General features: G+C 44.2%; 2 long non-coding RNA genes across 2 annotated transcripts in view; one reads left to right on the top strand and one right to left on the bottom strand.

The window, feature by feature from the left end:
- Nucleotides 1–19,820, top strand: part of LOC124104729 (uncharacterized) — a 72,323-nt gene that overhangs the window by 12,237 nt on the left and 40,266 nt on the right. The gene's annotated exons all lie outside the window — the stretch shown is intronic.
- LOC124104795 (uncharacterized) lies at nucleotides 1,275–12,696 on the bottom strand. Its single transcript, XR_006855515.2, has 2 exons — nucleotides 12,496–12,696; nucleotides 1,275–3,645 (listed from the first exon to the last, which is right to left on the bottom strand). It is a non-coding gene; the product is annotated as an uncharacterized LOC124104795 (long non-coding RNA).

Raw genomic sequence — 19,820 nt, 5'->3', positions numbered from 1 at the left:
AGGATCTGAGTCATGGAGAGGAATGGAGAAAGAATAACAAAGTTTTTCTTGTAGGCTCTCTCCAGAGTCCTGGGGCAAGGCCAGGCTTGGTTTTTCATTTGTTCCAGAGAAGCCTCTTTTGCTGAGGTCGACCACATGCAGGACCTTGTGTTAAAAACAAGTTCTTCCTTCCCTGCATTTCTTCATTTTTATTTGCTGAAAAGACAGCAAGTTAAATTAAAATGGCTCCATCACACTATACACAAAATTTATACGTGACCAGGCACAGTGGCACATGCCTTTAATCCCTCTGGAGGCTGAGGCAGGAGGATAACAGGTTTGAAGCCAGCCTCAGCAATTTAGCTTGACTGTCTCAAAATAAAAAGAGCTGGGGATGTAGTTCAGTAGTAGAGCACTCCTGGATCCAATCCCAGTACAAAAACAACAACAACAACAACACACACACACAAACAACAACACACACACACACAAACTTATACATAGTTGGTATTAATATATGGTCTTCTCACAGAACACAAAAGAACTTTCCTCAAAATGTAACCTCAGTGGCTTGTTCCCCCCACATGAGGGTGTGCTGAGGAGAGCAGGGAGTGGATTTGGCAGGGAAAAAATGGAGTTTCAACTTAATTTTGGCATGACCATGTATTTGGAAGGTCAAAATAACTGGCAACGCTACATTTGTTAAAAGTTCACTTGGAGAGATGCCACTCGAAGCTTTGATCTTGTGGGTCAGGGCACTGAGGTTCCAGGGCTCTCGAGCTTGTGGTGAGGTTGCTGGATTTCTGAATAAAAACCTACAGTTAGAATGTAATTTCCTGCCCTGACTCTGCGGTATAGCCATGGTCTGCGTCACTCAGCTGTAGCAGGGTGGGAGGGGTCTTGTGGCACAGTTTTCCAAAATCATCCAAATTAGGACCCGAAGAGAAGAGACTTGTTAAAACAAGCCCAGCAACTCTCTGAGAAAATTCTGAAAAACACTATAGTGAAAAGCACTTCCTTTCTTAAAGCCAGAGCGCTTGTCCCTGGTGCTGAGCTTTCGGCTGTGTGAAGGGCTGGAGAGCTACTCTTAGTGGTGAGAATTTAACCTTATGGGTGGTGGAATTGGAGCCCAGAAGACCCAGCAAGGGACCTGGGATTCCACTTAACATTCAGGAAGAGAAAGTCCAGCCTTCAAGTTCAAAGAAGATCCATCCCTTTGCAGCAGGCTACTTAAAAAACCATTTTTAACTGAAGAAATACATGCTCATTATAGAAAACATGTAAAACTGCCAGACTCAGGGATACATGCCTTTAATCCCAGCTACTCAGGAGGCTGAGGCAGGAGGATGACAAGTTTGAGACCAGTCTGAACAATTTAGCAAGACATTGTCAAGGAAGGAAGGAAGGGAGGGAGGGAGGGAGGGAGAGAGGGAGGGAAGGAAGGAAGAGGAAGGAAGGACAGACTCATCAGAATGTAGCTCAGTTGGAGAGCACTTGCCTAGCATGTGCAAGGTTCTGGGGTTCAATCCCCATCAATGCAAAAAGAAAAGAAAGAAAGAAAAAGCATAAAACTGCAGAATAGAAATACTTTTTTACAAAGCCACCTATAATCCTATTAATAGAAATAATCCCTGTTTCTGGTATAGATTGAGACTTTTTCTATTCATATATTGACATACATAAATAAATATAGGTTCATACTCTCTAAGCTGTTTTGATACTTGCCCTTTTTCAAGTAATACTATAGCATGACATGTCAATAAATACATTTCAGTGATATTAAAATGTCTGAATAATATTCCTGTACAGGGCTGTATTATTTAATTTAATTAATCTTCTATGATTTGAAATTCATGTTGTTGGATTTTTATTTATTTATTTATTTATTTACTTTTGCTGTTATAATCAATACAGTAGTGAGTACCCTTAATTATTTTCTTAGAGTATGTTTCAAAGAATGTTTATTGCTAGGGCAAAACTTATGACATTTTTAAGAATTGTGATACTACACCATTCAGGATAGTCTAAATGTTATAATAAAAACCTCCAGACCTCAGTAGTTTAACATAATAAAGACTTATTTCTCTATTATAGCTCAAATGAAGGTCACCTGGTTGGGATGGGAGAGTGCTCTGCACATCTGTCTGGAACCAGGGATTGGTCATAGAATGGCTTCCCATTTGCCAAAGCCCTGGAATGCTCCACTGGATCGTCTGATTTCAGTTGTTATGTAAAGGGAGAAAGAGTGTGAAGATTCTAAGCTGGTTTTAAGGCCAGGCCTGGAAGTGACTCACATCACTTCTCTACCCACCTTCCAACTGTCTGGAACTCAGTAACATGACCACTGCTAACCTCAAGGGAGGGTGGGAAATGTAGTCTTTTTTGTGTATGCACAAGAAGGGTTTGGTGAACACAGAGCCAGCATTGTCCATTGTCTGCTTCAAACATAAGCAAGTCCCAACCAGCAAAGTGTTTCCAATTTACATTCCTACCAGCAGGGTATGAAAACTCATATTTCCCTACACTCTCAATAGTTAAGAGGATGAGACGAGTGTGTGTGTGTGTGTGTGTGTGTGTGTGCGCGCGCGCTTGCGTGCTTTCCACAGATTTGCACATGACATTGTTACTTCAAGTAGACTCAGCATCTGCTTCTGTCTGTAGTTAATCTTACTGGAAAGTCAGGATCTAATTCCTGATTGCTTTCAGTACAGCCACACCTTTCAACTGTCTCCCAGCCTAGCCTGAGTTTCTGCACCTTTCTCTACCTATTCTTTCCTCTCTCTTCCTTTCTCACTTATCCCCCAACCCCACCAAAAAAAAAAAAAGGTGTTATATATAGGTGTCTGTAAAATGGGCCAGGGTTACAGGGATCTTACCCAAACCCACTGCCCCAAACCCATCCCCGAATGCAAGGCTTACTTAGAGGCCCAAGGAGATTAGAGCTCTGCATTTTCTATGCCATCTCAGGTATAGAAAATACCTGACATTTACGCAAAACAAAAGTTCAAGAACAGAATTTGGAGGCAAGAATTGCTGCCAGATGCTGCCTTGGCATATCAGCTTTGACCAAATCATTCAGTGGCTTTGTCTTTACTACTCAGTGTTCCACCAGAATAACCTTTCCCTCCCTGGGTGGTAGAGTCAGGAAGAGTAAACTGCTTAGAAATCAAAAGGGGAAGACCATAGAATTGTGTAAAGTCTCTTCTTGCTTGTCTTCATGGGAACTCAGGTTGCTGAACACTGGCTCACATTTGAGCTGTGGTTTCCTCCTTGTTTTGAAATGCAATTACTAGAAGATAATGCTTTCGAATGGCTTCTTGTCTTTATCTTCCGTGAGATAGCTAGCTGTTGCCTGATGATTAGCTAGAAGGCCTGGCTCCTTGGCAAAGCAAGGTTTCCAGTGAGATCTGCAAAAAAGTCTTCAAAAAGTAGACTTGTCCCAGGCCTCCTGGGACCTGAGGGCTTGGCATTAGCAGAGCAGAGAAATGCAAATCAGGTGAGTCAAGATTTCCCAGGTAGGCATTGGTGCCTAGCATGCAGCAGTCCTAAAAGCCTAGGACTGTTTTCTTAGGACTGAACCAATGCCTTGGCCTTCCAAGTCCCATCCTCCAACCTTGTTCTCTGGGCCTCCTGAGTGAGTGACTCACACCAAGTGAGACTTATGACCTAGAAAAGGAAACAGGAAGTGGCTTAGAGATGTAAAGAGCACAGCCCAGGGAAGGGCTGTGGTTGAATTTGAACACGGTAGACTTACCGTGTACAGTGGGCAAAGGTGTGACGTGGCATCCTCCCACTCCCTCCATCACTAGGATGCTCTCTGGCAGGGCTCGACCATCTCAATAGGAGTGGGATGACTTTCTGGGGCGGTGTAAAGGGGTGGCAGCAGCAGCTCTGTGGCTGGTTCAGTGGCCTCTCTCCAGAGTGAGCCCCTGGGTGAGGTGACAGTCTGCTCTTCACCCATCTTTGCAAATGGGCTTGGGTTTGAGGGGAGGAATTTTTACAGGCTTTATAAATTGGAGACCTCAAAAAGTGCTTCCATTGCCTCTTCCAACAAGAAATACTGACCTCTGACACCTGCCAGATATTCCAGGAGAATGTCCAAAGCCCATTGGGGAAGAGTTCCCTTCATTTGTACAGAGAAATACAAGTCCACTGTCATCCCTATAATCCCAGGGGGAGGCTGCCCCTGCCCTCACATGGCCCCAGAGTGATTTGGCTGCAGGAAGGGTGGCTGATCCAGGGGGAAAGCAGAGCAGAGGGCTGGCCTCCCTGTGGATGGAGGCCACTACCCAGGGCTTCCCTGCTTCCTTTCCCAGCTCTCCCAGGGATGGGCAGATGTCAGCCCCCGGCTGGTGGAGGCTGAGCTCTGGGGCTGGTCCTGCAATGGCATCCCATCTGTTCTTCTTGGAGCCTCTGCCTACTCTTCCAGACACCACCCCTGCACCTCCTCAGTCATGGAGAGGAACATATCATGCTTTTGTGTTTTCAGGCTGTTCCATTGTATCTGGCCCAATGCTGGGCCTATGGACCCCAAAGACCCACCTCTGTGGCAGGTCAGGGCCTGAGCACTGGAGGACCCCACTCAGTGCTCAATTCCACCATCTATAAATTAGCTTTTTAGTTTTTCAGAGTTTAGTCCTCAAGCTGGCACCAGAAGAATTGTGAGGTGGGAGTGTAAGCTATTACAAAGACTTGTTCTTGGTTACAAAGACTTAGACATCCAGAATCTAATTTTCTTAGGGAAGATCCTGGCAATCTGTACATCTAGAAGTACTTCTTTTCCAGATTGGCCGCTGCAGTCAAATTTAAGAACCTTTCTCCATACAAATCCTGGTCTCACTTATTCTCCTTCCTATGAAAATAACTTTCTTCCTTTTCAAACTTTTGTGGCTACTGAATATGATATCTGAAGCAGAGGGACCCACTCACAGGAGTGGCCAGAGGGATTGTCATTTTTATCAGGGAGGGATTTGAAGATGCCAACCCTGAATTACCAGGCTGCCTCTCTCTACTTTTTCACTGGCCTGCCATCATTACAAGCACCTCTATAGCTTTTTCTTCTCTTTTACTCCGGGAGTCAAGCCTGATGCTTTAGGAGGTTGTGCTCTTGGAGTCTTTCAGCACAGGGGCCAGGAAATTCAACTTCACATTCACTGAAGGAACAGGAGTGGGATCCATTGGTGTTTCTCTCCGAGGAGAGAAAACATAACCCCAGGGAAACATGAAGGGCTGAGGAAGATGATGCCATGAAGATATCAGGAAAGTACCAAACACCCTTTGCTCTGCTCACCCTGTGATCTTTTCCAGCCCCCTCCGACCTCCTCCTGGTAACCCAGCATGTAGTGGTAAAGCAGCTGACTGGAAAAAAATCATCCAACCCGATATGTAGCACTGGCCAGTTCCCACAGAGTAAATACTCCCATCATGGCAGATTTTAAGTTTCTAGTGGTTCAACAACTGGTCTACAAAAGTCTTGGGTACTTAGCAATAGTTTCTTGCAAACCAGTAAGAGACAATATCAGCACAAATTATTGCAGCCCTGCCCTTCAAAATCCCCACATCTCTCCCAGGGTGAATATCATTTTTGATCTCTCTGTTAGGAGAAGTGTGCCCAGACTATAATGACTAAATTTTATCATAACAGAATAAAGAGGGTATTTTTTTTTTTTTGTCTACTAAACTGAGTCCTTATTTCTCAGTTTTGATGTTGAGACACCAAGACTTTCCAGGGCTGGGGAAATTAGGGGGAGCCCTGTGGAGCTTCTCGTGAGCAGAGGCGGCAGTGCTGACACATAAGGCCCCACAGATCCCTAACTGGACCAGTTTAAAGTGGTGGGTTGGGCAGCCATCTGGATTCTGGGTGCTACCTGTTGTCTTAAATGGTGCTAAATATGGATTCTTTCTTTAAAAGCTGTGCTTGGGAAAAGTCTATCCAAAAACAAAAGGCTGAACAGCCCAGACTGATCTTTTCTGATTTTGAGAGAGTTTTATGAACAAGGGAAGTGGAGAATGGGGCAGGTAGTTCTCATAAAGTTGAGCATGACCACATTTACCCACAGGGGTGACAGTAAAGATCTCACAACTCTTCCTTCCCCTTTAGGGCCTGGGGATGACGCTGGACTGACCTACTTTTCCTCCCCAAACGCTGGGCAGTCATTGCCCTTTCAGATCTAAACCCACCCACGTGGCTGCAGTTTCTGTTCTGCTGCCCTCCTGGGCGTGCTTTTGGCTACAGCCTATTCTCTAAATCGAAGCTTACGGTGGGCGTGGGAGTCCTCCCCAGCGGCTAGTCTGACAGTTCCTACCGGTGTCTCTCCCATGGGCATTTGGACTGCTCAAATCCTGGCAGGTATGCAGCACAGGAGAATCTGGGTTTTACACTAGTCTCAGCTGGGGAAGTCAATTAAAGACAGGAAAATTCTCATTGGAAATGGTATTGAATCTAAGATCTTTCTAGTATTCTAATCACTGAAAGTCAGACACTTAACAAATATTTATTGAAAACTCACTAGGTGTCACACAATGGGAGGCAAAGGTGAGCAGAGTCCCTGCCCACATGGAGCTTACAGTTTTATTTTCAGATAAGATGGTCCTTACACAGAAAATTCCAGATAATAAAAACAATAACCAGGATGAAATATGCTTTGAGGAAGAAGCAGAAGGTGCAATTAAAACACCAAACAGAGAAACCTAGTGCAGACTGAGAGATCCAGGGAGGTTTCCTTAAGGAAAGGAGGTTGAAGCCGAGACAGGAGGGGTGAATCACAGGCATTGGAAGAGAAGATCCTCCAATACGCAAAGAATGCTTCAGAAACATTCTCTTCTTGAGGATAGGTTTGAGAATTTAGATAGCAATTATTTCCTCTTCATGCATATGTGGTGGGGACCACTGTAGGCCTGCCCCCCAACATTCCCTCTTTTCTTAATAACAAATCCTCAGTTTTTGCAGGATACATAGCTACTCAGAGAAAAGATTATTTGGTGACCTTACTAAATTCTGACCAATAAGATAAAAGAAGTAATATGTGGGTTTCCTGAGAAGCCAATCTTCTGCTACCTTCTCTGGATGTGGTGGCTGGAGGCTGAGCAGCCATCAGGGACCCTGAGGAGAGTTGCTAAGTTTGGAGGAACAGTATTTTAGGTGCAATCTGTTTCCCCTGATGACTCCAGGGCTGCCACACCAGCCCTGGATTACCTATCTACAGACTTAAATAAGGGAGAAATAGAGGCTTTTAAAAGCCTCTATTGTTTTGACTATTTTCTGTAATACACAGCCAAATGTAATTCTCACTATTATACACAAATCCTACACTTAATGAAAAGATAATTTTTCTCCACTACACGCAAATTACTTAGAAAAGCTTGTGATACCACTAGTACCTATTTTCTCAGGGCCCTTCTTCCCCTCCCTGGTCCCTTCTCTCCCCTTAGCCTTCGTGCTTCTCCTCCAGGAGTAACCTAAGATCTCAGCTCAGCAACCTCTGAACTCCTGTTGGCTTTCCTCAGTGGTCACCCTGGCAAGAGTCCTGCATTGGGTGTTTTCAGCTGTGCTGGCTTGAATGGGCCTGTTTTCCCAGCCTTTGACCACAGGAGTTCACAAGGTCAAGATTCAAGGGTAGAAGGTCAGCAGGTCTCACCCTTTGAGGCACAAAATATAATCTTATTATATTTTGTGCATGTACAAATATTAAACAGCGGGTCCAACCATTCACCATTATACATAGCTATAAGGCATCAATTTAAAAAAAATATGGAAAAAATGTTGAAGTCTTAAGCCCTGGTACTTCAGAACATAACCTTATTGGGAAATAGGATCTTTATATCGATAATAAAGTTAAAATGTGTCATTAGGATCAGCCCTAATCTGACATGACTTGTGTTCTTATGGAAAGGGGAAAGTTAGAGACAGACACTCATCCAGGGAGAGTGCCATGTGGTGATGGAGGGAGAGGCCGAGCAGTGCTTCCACACGCCAGAGAACACCAAAGACGGTCTTGATCTTGGACTTCAAGCCTCTAGGACTGCGAGACAATGCATTTCTCCTCTTTAAGTGACCCCATCTGTGATATTTTGTTATGCAGCCCTAGCAAACTAATACAAGGTCCCTGAAGTACCAGCCAACAGAGGGATGTGGTAACAGCCACTGTTTACAAACAGTTTTCCCTGCTGTCTCGCATGGTGGTGTGAAGGTGTGGAGGACAGCTGGCCTCCTCTGTTTTCTCTGGCTGATGGAAAATCAAGAGGAACACAAACCACCTCATGGCCTCTGAAGGCTACATTGCTCTGAGAATCAGGTGTGTGTCTCCCAGGGAGGTACCAGTAACCACTATGTAGATGGTACTCACTTTGTGTCAGAAGCTGTGCCCAAAGCTTTAATATTCTAACTCCTTTTGTGAATATAACAGATGAGTAAACTGAGGTGCAGAGAGGTTAACTTACTCAAGCTTAGCAGCTCATTGTATAGAAGGTAGGATTTACATTCAGGCAGGCTAGCCCTAGAGTCTATGGGCACTTTCAAGTTCATGAGTTGGAAGTTGAGCTCAGTCCAACCACATGATGGTTCCTGGTTGATGCTTCCTGGTGTGCTGAGTGAAACTTTGTTCCCGCACCATGTTGATTGCCACAGAGTGGAGTGTGTGTGTGTGTGTGTGTGTGTGTGTGTGTGTGTGTACCTCTTTGTGTTTATCACTGGTGGCTATCCCAGACAGGGTTATATTGAAACACAGCCAAAACGCCAAAGTGGCAGACTCCCATCTCTTCCTCTGCTCATCCTGGAACTTTTATCCATCCATGGCAGGCCAGGAGTCTTCACAGAGAACCTAGAGTCCTCTCTTCAGCTATTGGCAACCAGTGGATCTTAAGAGAGATCAAATCCTTCAGAAGGGCTTTCCTTCTGCCCACCTCCTGGGAGTCACATTTTAAACAGGGTTCTTCTTGAGAAGCAAGGTGATGTTGATTGACAAAGCCTATCTGTGACCATCTGTTACCTTTTCAATACCATCTTTTTGTCCTTTTCATATCAGAAAATTGATGTCCAGGTGGGTAGGAATCCTTCAAATTGTACAGCCTTGAAAGTCCTTTCTAAAGCTTTTCTCTGTTGAACAATTCTTGTATGTGCACACACACACACACTCACGAAAAAACTCCGTGTGAGATCTCTCCTGCCTGGACCCCCACTTTGGTTTAGCTTGGGGGATTGGAAGGCAGCTGGAATAGGAGGAAGAAAGCCAAAGGACACTCAAAGGCTCTGCAGAAGCAGGCCACCGAGACAAGCTGCCACCAGCTGGCTGATCCCATCTGCTCACTTTGCCCATCTCACATCATGACAGTCTATGCTGAGGCTGCCTTGGGCACATAGGCATTTGTTAAGCAGAAGTGAGGTCACAGTTGCTGCAAGCATCATGCTACAGAACACTTTCTGTTCTGCAAATAGTTTTTCATTTTTACTATTTTCCCCTCACCATAACCAGATGTTAACTTGTTTTAAGAGGTTGAATCCAAAGCCCAGCAATTTACTCTGGGGAACCTGAATAAGAGGCTTGGAGCCCAGGCTACAGCAATTCTGAAAGTTCACTCGGTGCCCATGATTGACACCATAGCAATTAAGAAGGTCCTAGAAGTTTGTGCCAAGTGGGCATAGGGACTATTTCCTGAGTAAGGATATTGGTATTTTCTCTCTCATTTGTCCAATAATAATGCTTCAGGTTGATTTTCTAGACTTGGCTACAAAGAGGAGGAGGAAGATGATAATGAAACAAACCTATGTGAATTTGGCAGTAAGCCATCTGCAGGTTGTTTATTGTGGCTCCCACCATGCTAGGTTCATGGAGAAGACAAACAGGAGCTTTGCTTTCTAGGAGACTAAAGTCTAAATGGAAGGTCAAACTAAACTCATGAAGCAGGTAGGCAACTGGTTTGCCTCTAAACAGAGTGGTTTTATTCGGGATTTGCTGATTATACAGACAGAGAGATATCTCAAATTATCTAGGAAAGTATGGATTTATTCTAAGAGTCCACGTGGCTGGTCCTGGAATTGAGACTGCTCTGGAGCCTGGTGAGCCCTCTCCGTCTCTCTTCTGGAAGGCCTAGCTCCTCCCTCATGGTGTCTCTGCCCTCTTTTTCTTTGTGCACCTGTTTCCTGCTCTTCTTACTAATGATGCTTCCTCTGCTCACTCAACTTCTGTTCTTTCCTAACCCCAACTTGCATGTGACTTCCACCTGCTAAGATTCTGACTCCACATTTAGGCATCCTTTCAACCTCAACTACCACCCCAAGATGTAAGTTCTTTCTGTATTTGGTAGTTGTTACTTCCAGGAGAGCTTCTGATTGACCCAGCTCCTATGCCTCTGTGAACCTATATTGGCTGACCTTAGGTCACTTGCCCATCCCAGTAGTCTAGTCGGGTGTGGCCAGGAGTAGTTGATCACAAGTCACGTAAAGGACTACAAGCCAGTAGACCCCTTTACGATTCCTGTGTAAAGTTATTTAATTATAGTCAACCAATGGTCACAAAAAAAAAAGAGAAATCCCTCTGAACTGGAGAAAGTGGACTTCATAGTCATAAGATGATTGGGGTTTCATCATATGGTATTTAAGTCACAGCAGAGAAGAGGAAGCTGAAATGCTGGAATCAGTATGATGGTAGATTGTTTTAGTGTTCACAATGATTTGCTTCCCTTTCCTGTGGACAGATTCTACATCGATGCCCAGATGACATCAGAGGATGAAGCTTTTGTCAATGAAATGTATGAGGAACATACGTCAATTTTAGGCAAACACTTTGATAACCTCTGCATAGTTCAACAAGTACTCATTTCTCTCTGCCATGAGAACATCAGTGTCCCAAATAGGGACCATTTCATCAGCTTGGGTCCCAGAATGAAAACAACCTGGAGCAGAGCCAGAGCCTGTCCATGAAGGATATGTCATGAAAATAAGTAAACCTCTGTGCATTAAGCCACTAAGGTTTAGGGGTCATTTGTTACTGTTGCATAACTTACCTTACCCTGACTGATAAAAAGATCAAGTTATTTTTTTTTTTTAGAATATCAGATAAATTGGAGACAAGGATGGAAGTTAAGAAGTAATGAACAAATAGTAATGAATATAGATGTCAGGGAGGAAGGACTGGAAGCAGGGCAGCAAGACAAGATATGGAAAGAATGAGACTTCAAGAGTCATTTTGAGGGGCTGGGCGTGGCTCAGTGGCAGAGCGCTCGCCTCGCATGTGTGAGGCGCTGGGTTCGATCCCCAGCACCACGTAAAGATAAATAAGTAACATAAAGGTATTGTGCCCATCTACAACTAAAAAAAAAAAAAAAAAAAGAGTCATTTTGAAGAAAGCTGTACCAGGTTTTGGTAACAGGTTGTGAATTTTTTTTTTTTTTAGACTGTCTCAACAGTACTATAGACTGAGTCCCTTAAACATGACATTTATTTCCTGACAGTTCTAGAGACTAAAAGTCCAAAATCAAGGTACCGGCAGAGCTGCTTTATTTTCAGTCTTCTCTTCTGGCTTGTATATGGTCACCTTCTCTGTGTGTCTCATCAGAGTCAGTCTCTGATGTTGCTTCCTCTTTTTATAAGGTTACCAGTATTATATATTAGGGCCCCACCTATATGACCTCACTTAGCCTAATTACTCATTTAAGGCCCTGTCTCCAAATACAATTGTCAAATGGGGCATTAGGGTTTCAACATAAGGATTCTAGGGCAGAGGATACAATTTAGTTCATAGCAAATTGGAATAAGAAATGAAAGATAAAGCATAAAAAATGTTCCTTATTTAATAGCTTGTCATCATTGGGAGTTGGAAACATTTTGAGGGAAAGATTTACTTCTCCACAAATTGAACCTAAGGTGCTGCAGCTAGTGATTTCCTAAAGGCCCTTGGAACTGGGCGCAGGGCCAGGGAAGGAGATTTGAGAGTCATCAGCAGGGGGCCAGGGGTTGGGTCAGCGAGTTTATGAAAACTGTCTTTTGGTTTGTTTTAAAACACAAACAAATAGGTTGTGACAAATGGAACACAGAAACTACATTTGAGGAGAGAAAGCCAGGGAGAGGACCAGCAGGCAGCACTGATGGATGAAAAGAAGAGGCAGGAATAAAACAAAGAGCTCCCAGTAGCATTGCTTCACTGTGTGGGACAAGTTTGTCTGCCCACCTGAGCTTTGGGCTTCTCTGATGGAGCAGGCACAGCAGGCAACCAGCCTGGGTTTCCCATAGTATGAGACTCATGGCAAGACCCCTTCAGCTGATCCTGGATGTTTGGGTTATTAAAGGAGCAGATCAGGCATTATAAAATGGAATCGAGAGGTTATTTTTCAGGGTTCAAACCTTATTCACACACAGCCTTCCATTAAAATTTGACAAAACCAAAACAACCCTCCCCCCATGAGATAGGTGTTATCTCCCTTGTAAAGGGGTTAAAACAACTGCTCCGAGAACCTAAGGAAGTTTCTGGAGGTGGACAGCTGGTAAGCCTCTGAGGCAGGACTCAGCCCTCATTAACATACCTTCTCACTCTGTAGTTCCACCTGCACCTTCCCTCTGAGAAATCCTCCTTTTGGAGACTCAGCAGGGTATGGCTCCAGCACACTTCAGGGCAAGAGCAAGAAGACAAGTTAGTGACCATTTCCTGGCTCTGTGAGTCTCTTTCTTTCCTGTGACTTCAGTAATAGTTCAGCCTCTGTCCTTGGAAACCTTCCAGAAACAAGACCAGGACTATCTTTAATTAATATTAAGGGAAAAAGCATGGCTTTTGCATTAAGAAAGATTTGCATTGGTTTTGAGGAAGCTTCGAAATCACCTACAGTATTTGCATTTTCTCTTGCTTGGAGAGGTCCCCAAGAACTGGTCACTCCCTGACATTTCCACAAAAATCTCTCTTTTTTTGAAACGGTCTTCCCAGATCCCTCAGATTCCAAAAGAATACATGCGGAAGTTCCCATGGTGAGGTTCTCATGGTAGTAAGAGCCTGTGCATAATTTTATTTAATGCTCCTTGAGAGCAATTGCTGCTGTGTGAGAAACACAATTGCACCCATTGTTCCTGTTGGTGGAAATTGACTTCTGGCTCCATTTTCTTCTGCAGCTTGGTCTCCTTTAGGAGACAAAAAAAAAAAAAAAACAGCTGGAGAGATGAGGTGGTTGGCTCACACACAATAGGCCCTGAAAGTGCCTCTAGTCCTTCTCCAGCTGTACCAAATTAACTTGGCATCCGTCTGTACAGTGGGACTCTGTGGCATTACAGAGCATCCTCAACCCGCTGTTAGTCTCAACTTGACCTGAGAGACCCCATCAGTCCCAACTCTCTGCTTGTCTGTCCCCAGTGTGTTCAACTGAAATCCTTCTGGAAAGGAAGGCTGTATTCTTGTTGGATCTTTAACAAAAGAAGCCAGAAAGTTTCCCAGAGTCTCTGAATCTATACTCCAAGTCAAGAGGGGAGAAAAAAAGTATTAACCTAATTTAGCTGTATTTTAGGACACAAATACTGGGACCCTAGAAGCCCAAATTATGCTTCTGGCTATAGGTTTTCTGGAGAAAACAAAACAGCTCAACCTGGGCACATGTGCAAGAAGGGCACAGGCTGTTCCTTAAGAACCCTGTAGCTCTGGACCCTTCAATGAGCAAGTCTGTCAGAAAAAGCACATGTGACCATATTCTGTGAGACGTATACATTTGTAGGATGCTTTGGGCTCAGGAACTTTTCAAAGAGTTTCCTGTCTTGAAGGCATTGGGATGGTAGAAAGGGCAGGACCAAAGGTATGGGGAGAGGGGACCATTGAGTGCAGACCCTGCCTTTCTCCAGCCTCCAAAACATCTCATGTGGAAACACCATTCCCTACTTCAAAGCCAGAGTTACGGAAAGTCACTCCACAGTCACTCACAAGGGACTCTATTTCTAAAGCATTATAAGGCTTATATATTATGCATTTTATTTGATTAACATTGGTACTGGACACAGGCTCACAACTTCTGTAAAGGAAGCTGGAATATTTTAGCAGTATACCAACTGGAATTCTTTCCCACAGGCCCAGGAAGATATCTTAGTCCTCTGCCAATGAGCATCTCTGCAGGCCTAGAGGAAGCCAGCTCTATTCTTATTGGCCACAGTTTTATTCCTTAGAGTGGTATAGGACAAAGTCTTGCTGAATGGCTATGGTGGAAACAGGGACTTTCTTTCTTTTTCTATAAAAAATAAAAAGCCAAGGGGGGAAAAACACCATTTTTTTCCCCTCTGTTGCTATATAACAAATTACTCTTTTTTTAAAATTTTCTCTTTTTTGGGTAACATAGATTGAACCCAGGGGCACTTAACCACTGAGCCACATCCCCAGTCCTTCCCAAGATCTCTAATGTCTTCAGAACATGGCAGTGAGATTCCTCCAGAGTGATCTGGGAGCAAGAAGAGACAGCCCAAGACAGAAGACACACATAGTCTTCTGTATCCTAATCTCAGGAGTGCATTCTATCACTCTGCTGTTTGTCTGTGGTCACACAGACAAACCCTAGTGAAATGAGGGAGGGGACTATGCAAAGGTGTGAATATAGAGAGGCAGGAATTTGGGGGGGGCCACCTTGGAGGCTGGCTACCATACCCCATTTTGAAAAGGATAGAAGAGAGAGAAGGTCATGTGCTCAGAGAATAATGCTTTAAAAAGCTGGTTCATGGGCTGGGGATGTGGCTCAAGCCGGTAGCGCGCTCGCCTGGCATGCGCGCGGCCCGGGTTCGATCCTCAGCACCACATACAAAGATGTTGTGTCTGCCAAAAACTAAAAAATAAACATTAAAAAAAAATTTTAAGAAAAAAAAAAAGCTGGTTCATGAATAGCTCTTTTGTTGTCCTTCAGAAATCATTTCTGGGCTTCATCTCTGAGCGTGGCCTGTACCTTCAGGTATTCAGACTAGCATGATCTCAAAGTTCTCTATGGTCCACAGTATTGCCAATTAGAGGTTGGTGAGGAAAGGAGAGTAGAAAGCATGGAGTAGAGAGAGGAAAGAACTTGGGCCTCATGAAGCAGCCCCAAAGCCTGAGCCTGTAACCCTGAGTTTGCTCTCAAGGCCCCAGGCACAGTATGTTGTATAGCCCTGGGATCAGGCTGGATATAAATCCTACCATTTGCTGAAATAGGAAATGGGAATGGGAAGCTTTGATTTAATAGCTATTGCCCTATTTTCCTGAGCCTGAGACAGGGCTTCCTTGTGTATGGAGCTGGTACCAGTCTGTGTATAAATTGATGATGGTTCCTTACTATCTAAATGTTTTCAGGGTGCAGTACAGCTGAGACCAGAGATGATACTCGTGTTGAAAATAAGGACCTGGGTCCCTGTTCCCGTGGTGTTAAAGACTGAACACCTGAGAAACTCCAAGGCAAAACCAAAAACTTTTATTTAAATGATAGAATATGGCAGGCTGGGGGTGGGGTGGCGGGAGGTGGGGTGGGGGAAGGGTGTGAGGTGTTGGGGGGTGTCAGGGGTGGGGGGGTGTCAGGGATGGGGGGGACAGGACTCCTCCTCAGAAGAAGGGGTCCAAAACTGGTGCCAAAGGGAGCGGAAGTGTCCTGCCTCTTTTATAGATTTCAGATTTCCTTTGTTCTCATGACCCCTCCCTCTCCCATCCTGCCCACAAGACCAAAAGGTGGAGAGATTCAAGGACTGAACAAGTCACCCAGGGGTTCAGGCAGGAAGAGAGCCACCCAGGGGATACTCATTAACAACTTCTCTTTGGGAGAAAAAAATTCCCTGGAGGCAGGTGACCTTGGCAACAGGTTGGTGGAGGGGGAAGTGCTCTGGAGGTATTAGCATTTTATTTCCTTTTGAACCAGCCCCCCCTTCCTGACCCAATCATTCATTACCTACACTGACTGTCCTTTTGCCCCGTCCCCTCACAACTGTGCACCTGCCTCCAGAGAGCAGTTCTTGAGACTGTCATTGCTTCTTATTTCACACCCTCTCCAGACCATTCAGACCCTCTACCCACCTGTGACCCAGATCCACTGGACCCCATGGATCACATTTTTCAGTGGGCCCAGAGAAATCCCAGTGTTAAAGTGCCTTTGGAAAACCTTTGATGGGGCTCTCTTGGTCCATTTTCTATTGCTATAACAGAATTCTGTGGAATCAGTTATTTATAAAGAAAAGAAATTTATTTCTCGCAGTTCTGGAGGCTATGAAGCCCAGGAGCCTGATGCCAGCATCTGTGAGGGCCTCTATGCCCTCATAATGAGGAGGGAGGGTAAGCATGTGAGCTTGGCTCTCTTCCTCTTTTTATAAATCCTATTCTAATCCTATTTTGGGGCCCCACCTGCATGACCTTCCCAAAGCCCTACCTCCAAATTCCAAATGTATGAGTATGGGGGATTAAGTTTTCAATGCATGAACTTTTGGGGACCATATTTAAACCACAGCAGGCTGATCCCAATGTCATAGAAAAGCAGGGAGCGGGAACTCCAAACCTCGGTTCTTGTGTTCTGGAAAAGAAAATTTAAAGTCAAACACCAAAAGCCATGCAAGAGAACTTTATTATTATAGGTGAAAGTAGAAGTGAGGCTTAAGCAGAGGGTACTCTTAAGAAAGAGAGTGGGCCATCTCCGAGCAGAGAATGACAAAGGAGACAATGCTGTCGCTAAGTTTATTGCTGTTTGATGCTTACCAGGAAAACTGGGACCACCTTCTTCTTCTTCTGTACTCTTCACTAATCAGGTGTTCGATTCCTCCTTCACTAGAGTTTTTGACCTTAGTTGATCCTCTCTGGAACTGTCACGGTGGCCATCCTATTCAGGAGGGCTTCATCTACAAGTCAACCTCATGTTAATGTGGGCACTGGGGTCGGTAGCTGGTCAGAAGTTACCTTAGTGTACCTGTGCTACTAAAGGAATCTTCCTTCCCAGACAATTGGAGACACTTACAGCCATAATTCCTAGCTTTACATCAACATCAATGGAGCCCGTCAAGAGTTAGTCCCTTAATCCTTTTTTCTTGACATGATTTCTAACTAGCTCCTTTGCTGCTGCTGCTGCTTCTTCTTCTTCTTCTTCTTATTATTATTATTATACAAATTAACTACTACTCTTTGCTTTCTCATCTACTTTGGAAGTAGTTTAAAGACCCTAAAGTAATTTAAAGAACTTGTGACCCCACCTGCATCTTGCTGCTCATTGCTAGCTACTACTAACACCAGTTGTGAAAGCTGTCTGATGAAATTACTGAACCAGGCTTCCAGGAACCAACCTGACTGCCCTCAGAACCTGAGAAAATGACAGCTCCTTAGAATCAAAGGTGCATGGGCTTCCACAAATTTCGAGGTGAACAACTTTATTCTGAGTTATCTACTTCAGTGACCATTCTGAGTATTTCCTGAAGGCTCCAAGACCCTCTGATTCCTCCCTATAAATCCTTGGCTGGGCCAGGGGGCCTGAGCCATTCCAGGAAAACATCCTGATGTTGATTCCCAAAAGTTTTGAGCTGCTCCTTCAAGAAAGCTTCCAGTTTTGTGGTTCTCATTATAAAACAATAACCTTCAACTGCTTCAGGATGCCTCCAAGGATTGGGGGAATGTGTCCAAGATCTGCCTCAAGCAGATCACTGAATACCATTGCAGAGCTGCAGAGACGCAGTCAGCAAGAGAGAGGAGAATTGGATTCTGGTTGAGCCAAAGAGACTACATGCTAAACCCCTAGCAAATTTGCCTTCTGGGAAAAATAAAAGAAGCCCACTTGGAAAGAAAGAGGACTGTCTAAAAGCCAGCTAAGATCAATGGTTGCATTCTGCTACACTGAGAACATCTAAACATTTCAGACCCTAGAGCTGGAGCCATCTGCTGTCATTTGAACTGACTTGGGATAAAATAAAAGTTGTCCTTTCATATCAAATATTCTGGTTGTGTGATTGGACTCATCTGACCAAGCTCAGACCAGAATTTAACACTCACCCTTCCTTCTTACTCTCCTTTCTCTTTCCCCTTGCCTGCTTTGATTTCAAAAGTAAATGATTCCAGATTTGGAAGTTCAGAACATTCTTACAACCAGAATTGAAGAGATAATTGGGACCTTAGAGGCTGTCTAGTTCAACCTCTCCCCCAGTTCAGAAATCTGCAAAGGCTTGGCCTCTGACAGACACTTTTATGATAAAAAGAACACTGGCACCAAGCAATATATTCTCTTTGGATGACTCTATTATCATAGAACCCATTTTCATACTAAATTTCTTATGGTGAAATCTGCCTCTCTGAAACTTGCACTGACTCTTATTTTGCATTTTATGGTAACCTACAATACAGCTACTCCTTCTGTAGACCACCCTTTCAGGTATTTGAGGGAATTTGCTATGAGGTAGGGTGATACTATAGCCAAAGCATGCACTTTGAGTCTTGGCTGAGTCCCAGATCTGCCACTATTGGTCATGTGTGATTTTGAGAAAGGCCCATGATCTCATCTGCAAGTAGAGATAATACCCACTGGATACAGTGCTGTGCTGGGGCCAGGTGTTGACTGCATCTCCTCCACCTCTGCACCCAGTGACCTCATGATGATGGCTTGATGTGGACTACAGGAGCATTTACACCATGGAAATTGGCAAATGCAACAAATCAGGAGCTGTTTTTATTTTACCAGCACAGCACGAACCACATCTCAGTTTAGTTGAAAGGATCAAATAAGTTGGTGCAAGTCCTTTGTGAATTTGCACAGTGTCCTTTGTGAACTTGCACAATGTCTTTTGTGAACTGTAAAGACTCTAAATATCGATTATAAAATAATATATGTTGGTTATTTTGATAGACTGCCTCAAACCAGTCCTCCATCAGTTGTCCTCCTGAATTCACACATGTGGACAATCACTTTCCATATTGTAATTGAGTAGGTCTTACGACTTGCATGATCCCATAGAAGGTGGCAGACATTCTGTCACAGGGCAGAATTATATATATTATAGGTGCTCCTATAGCAGCACCTTTCACTGTCCTGCTTTCCTAAAATCATGAAGCCTGGGCTACCCTCTTGCTGAAGAAGCAGCCATGTGGAAGAAGATGACAGAACATGAGGAAAGTGGTACAGGTTGTCCCCAGGCATTTTGGCCACCCCAGCTGAAGCAGCAGACTTGAGGGAAGCCACCGCAGATCCTCTAGCCATAGTCAACCTACCAGTTAGTCCTAAATGGATCAGTGAGTCCAGCCCACACCACTCTATCACATGGAACAGAGAAAAGTCCCCAGGCCAGATTGCAGAATTGTGAGCAAATGAAGGATTATTGTTGGTTTAAGACACTAAGTTTAAGGTGTGGTTTTTATACAATAGTAGATGACTATTATAGTTATTATCAAGCCTATCCAAGTCTTCTCTTGTCCAAGTGAAACTTTCTCAGATCTCTGGCTGGCAACCCATCTTCTTGAGGATGCATCCTGTTCACCATCTGGGGATGGACATAGCATGGCTGCTAGTGCTTGGACTGTGCAGAGCCGAGGGATGCCTGTCTGGGTCTAGATCCTGGCTGATCATTGCCATCACAGGCCAAGTGAGAACTTGGTAGCCCCTGACCTGAACACATTCCTGGCACTCAGGGCTCCCTCTCTGAGCTCATCCTTAGCCCTTATAGTCAACTCAAACCCCCAAGCTGTGAAACTCAGCACTCCTGTTCTCATGTCTTTTTAAAAATCTAACTACAAGGTTTTAGTCATCACCATTGTCTTTTCACCTTCAGCTTATTATTTCAGTCTTTCAAAATCTGTATTCCAGTTTGATTTAAGATTTTGTTAACAACTGTAGCATTTCTGCTATGATTTGAATGTGTCCCCCAAAGTCTATGTGTTAGAAATTAACCCCCAACACAATAGTATGAAGAA

Source organism: Marmota monax, unplaced genomic scaffold (genome assembly GCF_021218885.2).
Source record: "Marmota monax isolate L192 unplaced genomic scaffold, Marmota_monax_Labrador192_F-V1.1 WCK01_AAM20220418_F8-fsc00001, whole genome shotgun sequence".
NCBI lineage: Eukaryota > Metazoa > Chordata > Mammalia > Rodentia > Sciuridae > Marmota > Marmota monax.
Note: the sequence above shows the minus strand (reverse complement) of the source record. Positions and strands in the feature narration are given on the sequence as shown.